Raw genomic sequence first — 21,301 nt, forward strand, 5'->3', positions numbered from 1 at the left:
AGATAAGTAAATACGACGTTTACTTACAATTTCTCGCGCGTTACGTTTCGAACACTCGAGTACCTATACGGATTCTCCTGCACAGTGGCAGATATGTAAATACGGCGTTTATTTACAATTTCTCGCACGTTACATTTTGCACACTCGAACACCTATACGGATTCTCCTGCACTGTGGCAGATATGTAAATACGACGTTTACTTACAATTTCTCACGCGTTATGTTTCGAACACTCGAACACCTATACGGATTCTCGTGCACAGTGGCAGATAAGTAAATACGACGTTTACTAACAATTTCTCGCGCGTTACGTTTCGAACACTCGAACACCTATACGGATTCTCCTGCACAGTGGCAGATAAGTTAATACGACGTTTACTTACAATTTCTCGCGCGTTACGTTTCGAACACTCGAACACCTATACGGATTCTCCTGCACAGTGGCAGATATGTAAATACGGCGTTTACTTACAATTTCTCGCGCGTTACGTTTTGCACACTCGAACACCTATATGGATTCTCCTGCACAGTGGCAGATATGTAAATACGACGTTTACTTACAATTTCTCACGCGTTATGTTTCGAACACTCGAACACCTATACGGATTCTCCTGCACAGTGGCAGATATGTAAATACGGCGTTTACTTACAATTTCTTGCGCGTTACGTTTCGAACACTCGAACACCTATACGGATTCTCCTGCATAGTGGCAGATATGTAAATACGGCGTTTACTTACAATTTCTCACGCGTTACGTTTCGCACACTCGAACAGCGATACGGATTCTCCTGCACAGTGGCAGATATGTAAATACGGCGTTTACATGCAATTTCTCACGCGTTACGTATCGAACACTCGAACACCTATACGGATTCTCCTGCACAGTGGCAGATATGTAAATACGACGTTTACTTACAATTTCTCGCGCGTTACGTTTCGAACACTCGAACACCTATACGGATTCTCCTGCACAGTGGCAGATATGTAAATACGGCGTTTACTAACAATTTCTCGCGCGTTACGTTTCGAACACTCGAACACCTATACGGATTCTCCTGCACAGTGGCAGATATGTAAATACGGCGTTTACTTACAATTTCTCGCGCGTTACGTTTCGAACACTCGAACACCTATACGGATTCTCCTGCACAGTGGCAGATATGTAAATACGGCGTTTACTTACAATTTCTCCCGCGTTACGGTTCGAACATCAGAACACCTATACGGATTCTCCTGCACAGTGGCAGATATGTAAATACGGCGTTTACTTACAATTTCTCGCGCGTTACGTTTCGAACACTCGAACACCTATACGGATTCTCCTACACAGTGGCAGATATGTAAATACGGCGTTTACTTACAATTTCTCGCGCGTTACGTTTCGAACACTCGAACACCTATACGGATTCTCCTGCACAGTGGCAGATATGTAAATACGGCGTTTACTTACAATTTCTCGCGCGTTACGTTTCGAACACTCGAACACCTATACGGATTCTCCTGCACAGTGGCAGATATGTAAATACGGCGTTTACTTACAATTTCTCGCGCGTTACGTTTCGAACACTCGAACACCTATACGGATTCTCCTGCACAGTGGCAGATATGTAAATACGGCGTTTACTTACAATTTCTTGCGCGTTACGTTTCGAACACTCGAACACCTATACGGATTCTCCTGCATAGTGGCAGATATGTAAATACGGCGTTTACTTACAATTTCTCACGCGTTACGTTTCGCACACTCGAACAGCGATACGGATTCTCCTGCACAGTGGCAGATATGTAAATACGGCGTTTACATGCAATTTCTCACGCGTTACGTATCGAACACTCGAACACCTATACGGATTCTCCTGCACAGTGGCAGATATGTAAATACGACGTTTACTTACAATTTCTCGCGTGTTACGTTTCGAACACTCGAACACCTATACGGATTCTCCTGCACAGTGGCAGATATGTAAATACGGCGTTTACTAACAATTTCTCGCGCGTTACGTTTCGAACACTCGAACACCTATACGGATTCTCCTGCACAGTGGCAGATATGTAAATACGGCGTTTACTTACAATTTCTCGCGCGTTACGTTTCGAACACTCGAACACCTATACGGATTCTCCTGCACAGTGGCAGATATGTAAATACGGCGTTTACTTACAATTTCTCCCGCGTTACGGTTCGAACATCAGAACACCTATACGGATTCTCCTGCACAGTGGCAGATATGTAAATACGGCGTTTACTTACAATTTCTCGCGCGTTACGTTTCGAACACTCGAACACCTATACGGATTCTCCTGCACAGTGGCAGATATGTAAATACGGCGTTTACTTACAATTTCTCCTGCGTTACGGTTTGAACATTCGAACACCTATACGGATTCTCCTGCACAGTGGCAGATATGTAAATACGGCGTTTACTTACAATTTCTCGCGCGTTACGTTTCGCACACTCGAACAGCGATACGGATTCTCCTGCACAGTGGCAGATAAGTAAATACGACGTTTACTAACAATTTCTCGCGCGTTACGTTTCGAACACTCGAACACCTATACGGATTCTCCTGCACAGTGGCAGATAAGTTAATACGACGTTTACTTACAATTTCTCACGCGTTACGTTTCGAACACTCGAACACCTATACGGATTCTCCTGCACAGTGGCAGATATGTAAATACGGCGTTTACTTACAATTTCTCGCGCGTTACGTTTTGCACACTCGAACACCTATATGGATTCTCCTGCACAGTGGCAGATATGTAAATACGACGTTTACTTACAATTTCTCACGCGTTATGTTTCGAACACTCGAACACCTATACGGATTCTCCTGCACAGTGGCAGATATGTAAATACGGCGTTTACTTACAATTTCTTGCGCGTTACGTTTCGAACACTCGAACACCTATACGGATTCTCCTGCATAGTGGCAGATATGTAAATACGGCGTTTACTTACAATTTCTCACGCGTTACGTTTCGCACACTCGAACAGCGATACGGATTCTCCTGCACAGTGGCAGATATGTAAATACGGCGTTTACATGCAATTTCTCACGTGTTACGTATCGAACACTCGAACACCTATACGGATTCTCCTGCACAGTGGCAGATATGTAAGTACGGCGTTTACATGCAATTTCTCTCGTGTTACGTATCGAACACTCGAACACCTATACGGATTCTCCTGCACAGTGGCAGATATGTAAGTACGACGTTTACTTACAATTTCTCGCGCGTTACGTTTCGAACACTCGAACACCTATACGGATTCTCCTGCACAGTGGCAGATATGTAAATACGGCGTTTACTTACAATTTCTCCCGCGTTACGTATCGAACACTCGAACACCTATACGGATTCTCCTGCACAGTGGCAGATATGTAAATACGGCGTTTACTTACAATTTCTCGCGCGTTACGTTTTGCACACTCGAACACCTATATGGATTCTCCTGCACAGTGGCAGATATGTAAATACGACGTTTACTTACAATTTCTCACGCGTTATGTTTCGAACACTCGAACACCTATACGGATTCTCCTGCACAGTGGCAGATATGTAAATACGGCGTTTACTTACAATTTCTTGCGCGTTACGTTTCGAACACTCAAACACCTATACGGATTCTCCTGCATAGTGGCAGATATGTAAATACGGCGTTTACTTACAATTTCTCACACGTTACGTTTCGCACACTCGAACAGCGATACGGATTCTCCTGCACAGTGGCAGATATGTAAATACGGCGTTTACATGCAATTTCTCACGCGTTACGTATCGAACACTCGAACACCTATACGGATTCTCCTGCACAGTGGCAGATATGTAAATACGACGTTTACTTAAAATTTCTCGCGCGTTACGTTTCGAACACTCGAACACCTATACGGATTGTCCTGCACAGTGGCAGATATGTAAATACGGCGTTTACTTACAATTTCTCGCGCGTTACGTTTCGAACACTCGAACACCTATACGGATTCTCCTGCACAGTGGCAGATAAGTAAATACGACGTTTACTTACAATTTCTCGCGCGTTACGTTTCGAACACTCGAGTACCTATACGGATTCTCCTGCACAGTGGCAGATATGTAAATACGGCGTTTATTTACAATTTCTCGCACGTTACATTTTGCACACTCGAACACCTATACGGATTCTCCTGCACTGTGGCAGATATGTAAATACGACGTTTACTTACAATTTCTCACGCGTTATGTTTCGAACACTCGAACACCTATACGGATTCTCCTGCACAGTGGCAGATAAGTAAATACGACGTTTACTAACAATTTCTCGCGCGTTACGTTTCGAACACTCGAACACCTATACGGATTCTCCTGCACAGTGGCAGATAAGTTAATACGACGTTTACTTACAATTTCTCGCGCGTTACGTTTCGAACACTCGAACACCTATACGGATTCTCCTGCACAGTGGCAGATATGTAAATACGGCGTTTACTTACAATTTCTCGCGCGTTACGTTTTGCACACTCGAACACCTATATGGATTCTCCTGCACAGTGGCAGATATGTAAATACGACGTTTACTTACAATTTCTCACGCGTTATGTTTCGAACACTCGAACACCTATACGGATTCTCCTGCACAGTGGCAGATATGTAAATACGGCGTTTACTTACAATTTCTTGCGCGTTACGTTTCGAACACTCGAACACCTATACGGATTCTCCTGCATAGTGGCAGATATGTAAATACGGCGTTTACTTACAATTTCTCACGCGTTACGTTTCGCACACTCGATCAGCGATACGGATTCTCCTGCACAGTGGCAGATATGTAAATACGGCGTTTACATGCAATTTCTCACGCGTTACGTATCGAACACTCGAACACCTATACGGATTCTCCTGCACAGTGGCAGATATGTAAATACGACGTTTACTTACAATTTCTCGCGTGTTACGTTTCGAACACTCGAACACCTATACGGATTCTCCTGCACAGTGGCAGATATGTAAATACGGCGTTTACTAACAATTTCTCGCGCGTTACGTTTTGAACACTCGAACACCTATACGGATTCTCCTGCACAGTGGCAGATATGTAAATACGGCGTTTACTTACAATTTCTCGCGCGTTACGTTTCGAACACTCGAACACCTATACGGATTCTCCTGCACAGTGGCAGATATGTAAATACGGCGTTTACTTACAATTTCTCCCGCGTTACGGTTCGAACATCAGAACACCTATACGGATTCTCCTGCACAGTGGCAGATATGTAAATACGGCGTTTACTTACAATTTCTCGCGCGTTACGTTTCGAACACTCGAACACCTATACGGATTCTCCTGCACAGTGGCAGATATGTAAATACGGCGTTTACTTACAATTTCTCCTGCGTTACGGTTTGAACATTCGAACACCTATACGGATTCTCCTGCACAGTGGCAGATATGTAAATACGGCGTTTACTTACAATTTCTCGCGCGTTACGTTTCGCACACTCGAACAGCGATACGGATTCTCCTGCACAGTGGCAGATAAGTAAATACGACGTTTACTAACAATTTCTCGCGCGTTACGTTTCGAACACTCGAACACCTATACGGATTCTCCTGCACAGTGGCAGATAAGTTAATACGACGTTTACTTACAATTTCTCACGCGTTACGTTTCGAACACTCGAACACCTATACGGATTCTCCTGCACAGTGGCAGATATGTAAATACGGCGTTTACTTACAATTTCTCGCGCGTTACGTTTTGCACACTCGAACACCTATATGGATTCTCCTGCACAGTGGCAGATATGTAAATACGACGTTTACTTACAATTTCTCACGCGTTATGTTTCGAACACTCGAACACCTATACGGATTCTCCTGCACAGTGGCAGATATGTAAATACGGCGTTTACTTACAATTTCTTGCGCGTTACGTTTCGAACACTCGAACACCTATACGGATTCTCCTGCATAGTGGCAGATATGTAAATACGGCGTTTACTTACAATTTCTCACGCGTTACGTTTCGCACACTCGAACAGCGATACGGATTCTCCTGCACAGTGGCAGATATGTAAATACGCCGTTTACATGCAATTTCTCACGTGTTACGTATCGAACACTCGAACACCTATACGGATTCTCCTGCACAGTGGCAGATATGTAAGTACGGCGTTTACATGCAATTTCTCTCGTGTTACGTATCGAACACTCGAACACCTATACGGATTCTCCTGCACAGTGGCAGATATGTAAGTACGACGTTTACTTACAATTTCTCGCGCGTTACGTTTCGAACACTCGAACACCTATACGGATTCTCCTGCACAGTGGCAGATATGTAAATACGGCGTTTACTTACAATTTCTCCCGCGTTACGTATCGAACACTCGAACACCTATACGGATTCTCCTGCACAGTGGCAGATATGTAAATACGGCGTTTACTTACAATTTCTCGCGCGTTACGTTTTGCACACTCGAACACCTATATGGATTCTCCTGCACAGTGGCAGATATGTAAATACGACGTTTACTTACAATTTCTCACGCGTTATGTTTCGAACACTCGAACACCTATACGGATTCTCCTGCACAGTGGCAGATATGTAAATACGGCGTTTACTTACAATTTCTTGCGCGTTACGTTTCGAACACTCAAACACCTATACGGATTCTCCTGCATAGTGGCAGATATGTAAATACGGCGTTTACTTACAATTTCTCACACGTTACGTTTCGCACACTCGAACAGCGATACGGATTCTCCTGCACAGTGGCAGATATGTAAATACGGCGTTTACATGCAATTTCTCACGCGTTACGTATCGAACACTCGAACACCTATACGGATTCTCCTGCACAGTGGCAGATATGTAAATACGACGTTTACTTAAAATTTCTCGCGCGTTACGTTTCGAACACTCGAACACCTATACGGATTGTCCTGCACAGTGGCAGATATGTAAATACGGCGTTTACTTACAATTTCTCGCGCGTTACGTTTCGAACACTCGAACACCTATACGGATTCTCCTGCACAGTGGCAGATAAGTAAATACGACGTTTACTTACAATTTCTCGCGCGTTACGTTTCGAACACTCGAGTACCTATACGGATTCTCCTGCACAGTGGCAGATATGTAAATACGGCGTTTATTTACAATTTCTCGCACGTTACATTTTGCACACTCGAACACCTATACGGATTCTCCTGCACTGTGGCAGATATGTAAATACGACGTTTACTTACAATTTCTCACGCGTTATGTTTCGAACACTCGAACACCTATACGGATTCTCCTGCACAGTGGCAGATAAGTAAATACGACGTTTACTAACAATTTCTCGCGCGTTACGTTTCGAACACTCGAACACCTATACGGATTCTCCTGCACAGTGGCAGATAAGTTAATACGACGTTTACTTACAATTTCTCGCGCGTTACGTTTCGAACACTCGAACACCTATACGGATTCTCCTGCACAGTGGCAGATATGTAAATACGGCGTTTACTTACAATTTCTCGCGCGTTACGTTTTGCACACTCGAACACCTATATGGATTCTCCTGCACAGTGGCAGATATGTAAATACGACGTTTACTTACAATTTCTCACACGTTATGTTTCGAACACTCGAACACCTATACGGATTCTCCTGCACAGTGGCAGATATGTAAATACGGCGTTTACTTACAATTTCTTGCGCGTTACGTTTCGAACACTCGAACACCTATACGGATTCTCCTGCATAGTGGCAGATATGTAAATACGGCGTTTATTTACAATTTCTCACGCGTTACGTTTCGCACACTCGAACAGCGATACGGATTCTACTGCACAGTGGCAGATATGTAAATACGGCGTTTACATGCAATTTCTCACGCGTTACGTATCGAACACTCGAACACCTATACGGATTCTCCTGCACAGTGGCAGATATGTAAATACGACGTTTACTTACAATTTCTCGCGCGTTACGTTTTGAACACTCGAACACCTATACGGATTCTCCTGCACAGTGGCAGATATGTAAATACGGCGTTTACTAACAATTTCTCGCGCGTTACGTTTCGAACACTCGAACACCTATACGGATTCTCCTGCACAGTGGCAGATATGTAAATACGGCGTTTACTTACAATTTCTCGCGCGTTACGTTTCGAACACTCGAACACCTATACGGATTCTCCTGCACAGTGGCAGATATGTAAATACGGCGTTTACTTACAATTTCTCCCGCGTTACGGTTCGAACATCAGAACACCTATACGGATTCTCCTGCACAGTGGCAGATATGTAAATACGGCGTTTACTTACAATTTCTCGCGCGTTATGTTTCGAACACTCGAACACCTATACGGATTCTCCTGCACAGTGGCAGATATGTAAATACGGCGTTTACTTACAATTTCTCCTGCGTTACGGTTCGAACATTCGAACACCTATACGGATTCTCCTGCACAGTGGCAGATATGTAAATACGGCGTTTACTTACAATTTCTCGCGCGTTACGTTTCGAACACTCGAACACCTATACGGATTCTCCTGCACAGTGGCAGACATGTAAATACGACGTTTACTTACAATTTCTCGCGCGTTACGTTTCGAACACTCGAACACCTATACGGATTCTCCTGCATAGTGGCAGATATGTAAATACGGCGTTTACTTACTATTTCTCACGCGTTACGTTTCGAACACTCGAACACCTATACAGATTCTCCTACACAGTGGCAGATATGTAAATACGGCGTTTACTTACAATTTCTCGCGCGTTACATTTCGAACACTCGAACACCTATACGGATTCTCCTGCACAGTGGCAGACATGTAAATACGACGTTTACTTACAATTTCTCGCGCGTTACGTTTTGAACACTCGAACACCTATACGGATTCTCCTGCACAGTGGCAGATATGTAAATACGGCGTTTACTTACAATTTCTCGCGCGTTACGGTTCTAACACTCGAACACCTATACGGATTCTCCTGCACAGTGGCAGATATGTTAATACGACGTTTACTTACAATTTCTCCCGCGTTACGGTTCGAACATTCGAACACCTATACGGATTCTCCTGCACAGTGGCAGATATGTAAATACGGCGTTTACTTACAATTTCTCGCGCGTTACGTTTCGAACACTCGAACACCTATACGGATTCTCCTGCACAGTGGCAGATATGTAAATACTGCGTTTACTTACAATTTCTCGCGCGTTACGTTTCGAACACTCGAACACCTATACGGATTCTCCTGCACAGTGGCAGATATGAAAATACGGCGTTTACTTACAATTTCTCGCGCGTTACGTTTCGAACACTCAAACACCTATACGGATTCTCCTGCACAGTGGCAGATATGTAAATATGGCGTTTACTTACAATTTCTCGCGCGTTACGGTTCGAACACTCGAACACGTATACGGATTCTCCTGCACAGTGGCAGATATGTAAATACGGTGTTTACCTACCATTTCTCGCGCGTTACGGTTCGAACACTCAAACACCAATACGGATTCTCCTGCACAGTGGCAGACATGTAAATACGGCGTTTAATTACAATTTCTCACGCCTTACGATTCGAACACTCGAACACCTATACGGATTCTCCTGCACAGTAGCAGATATGTAAATACGACGTTTACTTACAATTTCTTGCGCGTTACCTTTCGAACACTCGAACACCTACACGGATTCTCCTGCACAGTGGCAGATATGTAAATACGGAGTTTACTTACAATTTCTCGCGCGTTACGTTTCGCACACTCGAACAGCGATACGGATTCTCCTGCACAGTGGCAGATAAGTAAATACGACGTTTACTAACAATTTCTCGCGCGTTACGTTTCGAACACTCGAACACCTATACGGATTCTCCTGCACAGTGGCAGATAAGTTAATACGACGTTTACTTACAATTTCTCACGCGTTACGTTTCGAACACTCGAACACCTATACGGATTCTCCTGCACAGTGGCAGATATGTAAATACGGCGTTTACTTACAATTTCTCGCGCGTTACGTTTTGCACACTCGAACACCTATATGGATTCTCCTGCACAGTGGCAGATATGTAAATACGACGTTTACTTACAATTTCTCACGCGTTATGTTTCGAACACTCGAACACCTATACGGATTCTCCTGCACAGTGGCAGATATGTAAATACGGCGTTTACTTACAATTTCTTGCGCGTTACGTTTCGAACACTCGAACACCTATACGGATTCTCCTGCATAGTGGCAGATATGTAAATACGGCGTTTACTTACAATTTCTCACGCGTTACGTTTCGCACACTCGAACAGCGATACGGATTCTCCTGCACAGTGGCAGATATGTAAATACGGCGTTTACATGCAATTTCTCACGTGTTACGTATCGAACACTCGAACACCTATACGGATTCTCCTGCACAGTGGCAGATATGTAAGTACGGCGTTTACATGCAATTTCTCTCGTGTTACGTATCGAACACTCGAACACCTATACGGATTCTCCTGCACAGTGGCAGATATGTAAGTACGACGTTTACTTACAATTTCTCGCGCGTTACGTTTCGAACACTCGAACAGCTATACGGATTCTCCTGCACAGTGGCAGATATGTAAATACGGCGTTTACATACAATTTCTCCCGCGTTACGTATCGAACACTCGAACACCTATACGGATTCTCCTGCACAGTGGCAGATATGTAAATACGACGTTTACTTAAAATTTCTCGCGCGTTACGTTTCGAACACTCGAACACCTATACGGATTGTCCTGCACAGTGGCAGATATGTAAATACGGCGTTTACTTACAATTTCTCGCGCGTTACGTTTCGAACACTCGAACACCTATACGGATTCTCCTGCACAGTGGCAGATAAGTAAATACGACGTTTACTTACAATTTCTCGCGCGTTACGTTTCGAACACTCGAGTACCTATACGGATTCTCCTGCACAGTGGCAGATATGTAAATACGGCGTTTATTTACAATTTCTCGCACGTTACATTTTGCACACTCGAACACCTATACGGATTCTCCTGCACTGTGGCAGATATGTAAATACGACGTTTACTTACAATTTCTCACGCGTTATGTTTCGAACACTCGAACACCTATACGGATTCTCCTGCACAGTGGCAGATAAGTAAATACGACGTTTACTAACAATTTCTCGCGCGTTACGTTTCGAACACTCGAACACCTATACGGATTCTCCTGCACAGTGGCAGATAAGTTAATACGACGTTTACTTACAATTTCTCGCGCGTTACGTTTCGAACACTCGAACACCTATACGGATTCTCCTGCACAGTGGCAGATATGTAAATACGGCGTTTACTTACAATTTCTCGCGCGTTACGTTTTGCACACTCGAACACCTATATGGATTCTCCTGCACAGTGGCAGATATGTAAATACGACGTTTACTTACAATTTCTCACGCGTTATGTTTCGAACACTCGAACACCTATACGGATTCTCCTGCACAGTGGCAGATATGTAAATACGGCGTTTACTTACAATTTCTTGCGCGTTACGTTTCGAACACTCGAACACCTATACGGATTCTCCTGCATAGTGGCAGATATGTAAATACGGCGTTTACTTACAATTTCTCACGCGTTACGTTTCGCACACTCGAACAGCGATACGGATTCTACTGCACAGTGGCAGATATGTAAATACGGCGTTTACATGCAATTTCTCACGCGTTACGTATCGAACACTCGAACACCTATACGGATTCTCCTGCACAGTGGCAGATATGTAAATACGGCGTTTACTAACAATTTCTCGCGCGTTACGTTTCGAACACTCGAACACCTATACGGATTCTCCTGCACAGTGGCAGATATGTAAATACGGCGTTTACTTACAATTTCTCGCGCGTTACGTTTCGAACACTCGAACACCTATACGGATTCTCCTGCACAGTGGCAGATATGTAAATACGGCGTTTACTTACAATTTCTCCCGCGTTACGGTTCGAACATCAGAACACCTATACGGATTCTCCTGCACAGTGGCAGATATGTAAATACGGCGTTTACTTACAATTTCTCGCGCGTTACGTTTCGAACACTCGAACACCTATACGGATTCTCCTGCACAGTGGCAGATATGTAAATACGGCGTTTACTTACAATTTCTCCTGCGTTACGGTTCGAACATTCGAACACCTATACGGATTCTCCTGCACAGTGGCAGATATGTAAATACGGCGTTTACTTACAATTTCTCGCGCGTTACGTTTCGAACACTCGAACACCTATACGGATTCTCCTGCACAGTGGCAGACATGTAAATACGACGTTTACTTACAATTTCTCGCGCGTTACGTTTCGAACACTCGAACACCTATACGGATTCTCCTGCATAGTGGCAGATATGTAAATACGGCGTTTACTTACTATTTCTCACGCGTTACGTTTCGAACACTCGAACACCTATACGGATTCTCCTACACAGTGGCAGATATGTAAATACGGCGTTTACTTACAATTTCTCGCGCGTTACATTTCGAACACTCGAACACCTATACGGATTCTCCTGCACAGTGGCAGACATGTAAATACGACGTTTACTTACAATTTCTCGCGCGTTACGTTTTGAACACTCGAACACCTATACGGATTCTCCTGCACAGTGGCAGATATGTAAATACGGCGTTTACTTACAATTTCTCGCGCGTTACGGTTCTAACACTCGAACACGTATACGGATTCTCCTGCACAGTGGCAGATATGTTAATACGACGTTTACTTACAATTTCTCCCGCGTTACGGTTCGAACATTCGAACACCTATACGGATTCTCCTGCACAGTGGCAGATATGTAAATACGGCGTTTACTTACAATTTCTCGCGCGTTACGTTTCTAACACTCGAACACCTATACGGATTCTCCTGCACAGTGGCAGATATGTAAATACTGCGTTTACTTACAATTTCTCGCGCGTTACGTTTCGAACACTCGAACACCTATACGGATTCTCCTGCACAGTGGCAGATATGAAAATACGGCGTTTACTTACAATTTCTCGCGCGTTACGTTTCGAACACTCAAACACCTATACGGATTCTCCTGCACAGTGGCAGATATGTAAATATGGCGTTTACTTACAATTTCTCGCGCGTTACGGTTCGAACACTCGAACACGTATACGGATTCTCCTGCACAGTGGCAGATATGTAAATACGGTGTTTACCTACCATTTCTCGCGCGTTACGGTTCGAACACTCAAACACCAATACGGATTCTCCTGCACAGTGGCAGACATGTAAATACGGCGTTTAATTACAATTTCTCACGCCTTACGATTCGAACACTCGAACACCTATACGGATTCTCCTGCACAGTAGCAGATATGTAAATACGACGTTTACTTACAATTTCTTGCGCGTTACCTTTCGAACACTCGAACACCTATACGGATTCTCCTGCACAGTGGCAGATATGTAAATACGGAGTTTACTTACAATTTCTCGCGCGTTACGTTTCGCACACTCGAACAGCGATACGGATTCTCCTGCACAGTGGCAGATAAGTAAATACGACGTTTACTAACAATTTCTCGCGCGTTACGTTTCGAACACTCGAACACCTATACGGATTCTCCTGCACAGTGGCAGATAAGTTAATACGACGTTTACTTACAATTTCTCACGCGTTACGTTTCGAACACTCGAACACCTATACGGATTCTCCTGCACAGTGGCAGATATGTAAATACGGCGTTTACTTACAATTTCTCGCGCGTTACGTTTTGCACACTCGAACACCTATATGGATTCTCCTGCACAGTGGCAGATATGTAAATACGACGTTTACTTACAATTTCTCACGCGTTATGTTTCGAACACTCGAACACCTATACGGATTCTCCTGCACAGTGGCAGATATGTAAATACGGCGTTTACTTACAATTTCTTGCGCGTTACGTTTCGAACACTCGAACACCTATACGGATTCTCCTGCATAGTGGCAGATATGTAAATACGGCGTTTACTTACAATTTCTCACGCGTTACGTTTCGCACACTCGAACAGCGATACGGATTCTCCTGCACAGTGGCAGATATGTAAATACGGCGTTTACATGCAATTTCTCACGTGTTACGTATCGAACACTCGAACACCTATACGGATTCTCCTGCACAGTGGCAGATATGTAAGTACGGCGTTTACATGCAATTTCTCTCGTGTTACGTATCGAACACTCGAACACCTATACGGATTCTCCTGCACAGTGGCAGATATGTAAGTACGACGTTTACTTACAATTTCTCGCGCGTTACGTTTCGAACACTCGAACACCTATACGGATTCTCCTGCACAGTGGCAGATATGTAAATACGGCGTTTACTTACAATTTCTCGCGCGTTACGTTTCGAACACTCGAACAGCTATACGGATTCTCCTGCACAGTGGCAGATATGTAAATACGGCGTTTACATACAATTTCTCCCGCGTTACGTATCGAACACTCGAACACCTATACGGATTCTCCTGCACAGTGGCAGATATGTAAATACGACGTTTACTTACAATTTCTCACGCGTTATGTTTCGAACACTCGAACACCTATACGGATTCTCCTGCACAGTGGCAGATTAGTAAATACGACGTTTACAAACAATTTCTCGCGCGTTACGTATCGAACACTCGAACACCTATACGGATTCTCCTGCACAGTGGCAGATATGTAAATACGGAGTTCACTTACAATTTCTCGCGCGTTACGTTTCGCACACTCGAACAGCGATACGGATTCTCCTGCACAGTGGCAGATATGTAAATACGGCGTTTACTTACAATTTCTCGCGCGTTACGTTTTGCACACTCGAACACCTATACGGATTCTCCTGCACAGTGGCAGATATGTAAATACGACGTTTACTTACAATTTCTCACGCGTTATGTTTCGAACACTCGAACACCTATACGGATTCTCCTGCACAGTGGCAGATAAGTAAATACGACGTTTACTAACAATTTCTCGCGCGTTACGTTTCGAACACTCGAACACCTATACGGATTCTCCTGCACAGTGGCAGATAAGTTAATACGACGTTTACTTACAATTTCTCGCGCGTTACGTTTCGAACACTCGAACACCTATACGGATTCTCCTGCACAGTGGCAGATATGTAAATACGGCGTTTACTTACAATTTCTCGCGCGTTACGTTTTGCACACTCGAACACCTATATGGATTCTCCTGCACAGTGGCAGATATGTAAATACGACGTTTACTTACAATTTCTCACGCGTTATGTTTCGAACACTCGAACACCTATACGGATTCTCCTGCACAGTGGCAGATATGTAAATACGGCGTTTACTTACAATTTCTTGCGCGTTACGTTTCGAACACTCGAACACCTATACGGATTCTCCTGCATAGTGGCAGATATGTAAATACGGCGTTTACTTACAATTTCTCACACGTTACGTTTCGCACACTCGAACAGCGATACGGATTCTCCTGCACAGTGGCAGATATGTAAATACGGCGTTTACATGCAATTTCTCACGCGTTACGTATCGAACACTCGAACACCTATACGGATTCTCCTGCACAGTGGCAGATATGTAAATACGACGTTTACTTACAATTTCTCGCGCGTTACGTTTCGAACACTCGAACACCTATACGGATTGTCCTGCACAGTGGCAGATATGTAAATACGGCGTTTACTTACAATTTCTCGCGCGTTACGTTTCGAACACTCGAACACCTATACGGATTCTCCTGCACAGTGGCAGATAAGTAAATACGACGTTTACTTACAATTTCTCGCGCGTTACGTTTCGAACACTCGAGTACCTATACGGATTCTCCTGCACAGTGGCAGATATGTAAATACGGCGTTTATTTACAATTTCTCGCACGTTACATTTTGCACACTCGAACACCTATACGGATTCTCCTGCACTGTGGCAGATATGTAAATACGACGTTTACTTACAATTTCTCACGCGTTATGTTTCGAACACTCGAACACCTATACGGATTCTCCTGCACAGTGGCAGATAAGTAAATACGACGTTTACTAACAATTTCTCGCGTGTTACGTTTCGAACACTCGAACACCTATACGGATTCTCCTGCACAGTGGCAGATAAGTTAATACGACGTTTACTTACAATTTCTCGCGCGTTACGTTTCGAACACTCGAACACCTATACGGATTCTCCTGCACAGTGGCAGATATGTAAATACGGCGTTTACTTACAATTTCTCGCGCGTTACGTTTTGCACACTCGAACACCTATATGGATTCTCCTGCACAGTGGCAGATATGTAAATACGACGTTTACTTACAATTTCTCACGCGTTATGTTTCGAACACTCGAACACCTATACGGATTCTCCTGCACAGTGGCAGATATGTAAATACGGCGTTTACTTACAATTTCTTGCGCGTTACGTTTCGAACACTCGAACACCTATACGGATTCTCCTGCATAGTGGCAGATATGTAAATACGGCGTTTACTTACAATTTCTCACGCGTTACGTTTCGCACACTCGAACAGCGATACGGATTCTCCTGCACAGTGGCAGATATGTAAATACGGCGTTTACATGCAATTTCTCACGCGTTACGTATCGAACACTCGAACACCTATACGGATTCTCCTGCACAGTGGCAGATATGTAAATACGACGTTTACTTACAATTTCTCGCGCGTTACGTTTCGAACACTCGAACACCTATACGGATTCTCCTGCACAGTGGCAGATATGTAAATACGGCGTTTACTAACAATTTCTCGCGCGTTACGTTTCGAACACTCGAACACCTATACGGATTCTCCTGCACAGTGGCAGATATGTAAATACGGCGTTTACTTACAATTTCTCGCGCGTTACGTTTCGAACACTCGAACACCTATACGGATTCTCCTGCACAGTGGCAGATATGTAAATACGGCGTTTACTTACAATTTCTCCCGCGTTACGGTTCGAACATCAGAACACCTATACGGATTCTCCTGCACAGTGGCAGATATGTAAATACGGCGTTTACTTACAATTTCTCGCGCGTTACGTTTCGAACACTCGAACACCTATACGGATTCTCCTGCACAGTGGCAGATATGTAAATACGGCGTTTACTTACAATTTCTCCTGCGTTACGGTTCGAACATTCGAACACCTATACGGATTCTCCTGCACAGTGGCAGATATGTAAATACGGCGTTTACTTACAATTTCTCGCGCGTTACGTTTCGAACACTCGAACACCTATACGGATTCTCCTGCACAGTGGCAGACATGTAAATACGACGTTTACTTACAATTTCTCGCGCGTTACGTTTCGAACACTCGAACACCTATACGGATTCTCCTGCACAGTGGCAGATATGTAAATACGGCGTTTACTTACAATTTCTCGCGCGTTACGGTTCTAACACTCGAACACCTATACGGATTCTCCTGCACAGTGGCAGATATGTTAATACGACGTTTACTTACAATTTCTCCCGCGTTACGGTTCGAACATTCGAACACCTATACGGATTCTCCTGCACAGTGGCAGATATGTAAATACGGCGTTTACTTACAATTTCTCGCGCGTTACGTTTCGAACACTCGAACACCTATACGGATTCTCCTGCACAGTGGCAGATATGTAAATACGGCGTTTACTTTCAATTTCTCGCGCGTTACGTTTCGAACACTCGAACACCTATACGGATTCTCCTGCACAGTGGCAGATATGTAAATACGGCGTTTACTTACAATTTCTCGCGCGTTACGTTTCGAACACTCGGACACCTATACGGATTCTCCTGCACAGTGGCAGACATGTAAATACGGCGTTTACTTACAATTTCTCGCGCGTTACGTTTCGAACAGTCGAACACCTATACGGATTCTCCTGCACAGTGGCAGATATGTAAATACGGCGTTTACTTACAATTTCTCGCGCGTTACGTTTCGAACACTCGAACACCTATACGGATTCTCCTGCACAGTGGCAGATATGTAAATACGGCGTTTACTTACAATTTCTCCCGCGTTACGGTGCGAACATTCGAACACCTATACGGATTCTCCTGCACAGTGGCAGATATGTAAATACGGCGTTTACTTACAATTTCTCGCGCGTTACGTTTCGAACACTCGAACACCTATACGGATTCTCCTGCACAGTGGCAGATATGTAAATACGGCGTTTACTTACAATTTCTCCTGCGTTACGGTTCGAACACTCGAACACCTATACGGATTCTCCTGCACAGTGGCAGATATGTAAATACGGCGTTTACTTACAATTTCTCGCGCGTTACGTTTCGAACACTCGAACACCTATACGGATTCTCCTGCACAGTGGCAGACATGTAAATACGACGTTTACTTACAATTTCTCGCGCGTTACGTTTCGAACACTCGAACACCTATACGGATTCTCCTGCACAGTGGCAGACATGTAAATACGACGTTTACTTACAATTTCTCGCGCGTTACGTTTCGAACACTCGAACACCTATACGGATTCTCCTGCACAGTGGCAGATATGTAAATACGGCGTTTACTTACAATTTCTCACGCGTTACGTTTCGAACACTCGAACACCTATACGGATTCTCCTGCACAGTGGCAGATATGTAAATACGGCGTTTACTTACAATTTCTTGCGCGTTACATTTCGAACACTCGAACACCTATACGGATTCTCCTGCACAGTGGCAGACATGTAAATACGACGTTTACTTACAATTTCTCGCGCGTTACGTTTCGAACATTCGAACACCTATACGGATTCTCCTGCACAGTGGCAGATATGTAAATACGGCGTTTACTTACAATTTCTCGCGCGTTACGGTTCTAACACTCGAACACCTATACGGATTCTCCTGCACAGTGGCAGATATGTTAATACGGCGTTTACTTACAATTTCTCCCGCGTTACGGTTCGAACACTCGGACACCTATACGGATTCTCCTGCACAGTGGCAGATATGTAAATACGGCGTTTACTTACAATTTCTCGCGCGTTACGTTTCGAACACTCGAACACCTATACGGATTCTCCTGCACAGTGGCAGATATGTAAATACGGCGTTTACTTACAATTTCTCGCGCGTTACGTTTCGAACACTCGAACACCTATACGGATTCTCCTGCACAGTGGCAGATATGTTAATACGACGTTTACTTACAATTTCTCCCGCGTTACGGTTCGAACATTCGAACACCTATACGGATTCTCCTGCACAGTGGCAGATATGTAAATACGGCGTTTACTTACAATTTCTCGCGCGTTACGTTTCGAACACTCGAACACCTATACGGATTCTCCTGCACAGTGGCAGATATGTAAATACGGCGTTTACTTACAATTTCTCGCGCGTTACGGTTCTAACACTCGAACACCTATACGGATTCTCCTGCACAGTGGCAGATATGTTAATACGACGTTTACTTACAATTTCTCCCGCGTTACGGTTCGAACATTCGAACACCTATACGGATTCTCCTGCACAGTGGCAGATATGTAAATACGGCGTTTACTTACAATTTCTCGCGCGTTACGTTTCGAACACTCGAACACCTATACGGATTCTCCTGCACAGTGGCAGATATGTAAATACGGCGTTTACTTTCAATTTCTCGCGCGTTACGTTTCGAACACTCGAACACCTATACGGATTCTCCTGCACAGTGGCAGATATGTAAATACGGCGTTTACTTACAATTTCTCGCGCGTTACGTTTCGAACACTCGGACACCTATACGGATTCTCCTGCACAGTGGCAGACATGTAAATACGGCGTTTACTTACAATTTCTCGCGCGTTACGTTTCGAACAGTCGAACACCTATACGGATTCTCCTGCACAGTGGCAGATATGTAAATACGGCGTTTACTTACAATTTCTCGCGCGTTACGTTTCGAACACTCGAACACCTATACGGATTCTCCTGCACAGTGGCAGATATGTAAATACGGCGTTTACTTACAATTTCTCCCGCGTTACGGTGCGAACATTCGAACACCTATACGGATTCTCCTGCACAGTGGCAGATATGTAAATACGGCGTTTACTTACAATTTCTCGCGCGTTACGTTTCGAACACTCGAACACCTATACGGATTCTCCTGCACAGTGGCAGATATGTAAATACGGCGTTTACTTACAATTTCTCCTGCGTTACGGTTCGAACACTCGAACACCTATACGGATTCTCCTGCACAGTGGCAGATATGTAAATACGGCGTTTACTTACAATTTCTCGCGCGTTACGTTTCGAACACTCGAACACCTATACGGATTCTCCTGCACAGTGGCAGACATGTAAATACGACGTTTACTTACAATTTCTCGCGCGTTACGTTTCGAACACTCGAACACCTATACGGATTCTCCTGCACAGTGGCAGACATGTAAATACGACGTTTACTTACAATTTCTCGCGCGTTACGTTTCGAACACTCGAACACCTATACGGATTCTCCTGCACAGTGGCAGATATGTAAATACGGCGTTTACTTACAATTTCTCACGCGTTACGTTTCGAACACTCGAACACCTATACGGATTCTCCTGCACAGTGGCAGATATGTAAATACGGCGTTTACTTACAATTTCTTGCGCGTTACATTTCGAACACTCGAACACCTATACGGATTCTCCTGCACAGTGGCAGACATGTAAATACGACGTTTACTTACAATTTCTCGCGCGTTACGTTTCGAACATTCGAACACCTATACGGATTCTCCTGCACAGTGGCAGATATGTAAATACGGCGTTTACTTACAATTTCTCGCGCGTTACGGTTCTAACACTCGAACACCTATACGGATTCTCCTGCACAGTGGCAGATATGTTAATACGGCGTTTACTTACAATTTCTCCCGCGTTACGGTTCGAACACTCGGACACCTATACGGATTCTCCTGCACAGTGGCAGATATGTAAATACGGCGTTTACTTACAATTTCTCGCGCGTTACGTTTCGAACACTCGAACACCTATACGGATTCTCCTGCACAGTGGCAGATATGTAAATACGGCGTTTACTTACAATTTCTCGCGCGTTACGTTTCGAACACTCGAACACCTATACGGATTCTCCTGCACAGTGGCAGATATGTTAATACGACGTTTACTTACAATTTCTCCCGCGTTACGGTTCGAACATTCGAACACCTATACGGATTCTCCTGCACAGTGGCAGATATGTAAATACGGCGTTTACTTACAATTTCTCGCGCGTTACGTTTCGAACACTCGAACACCTATACGGATTCTCCTGCACAGTGGCAGATATGTAAATACGGCGTTTACTTACAAT

Source organism: Camellia sinensis, unplaced genomic scaffold (assembly GCF_055761805.1).
Source record: "Camellia sinensis isolate YWXY unplaced genomic scaffold, ASM5576180v1 Unanchor11, whole genome shotgun sequence".
Lineage (NCBI taxonomy): Eukaryota > Viridiplantae > Streptophyta > Magnoliopsida > Ericales > Theaceae > Camellia > Camellia sinensis.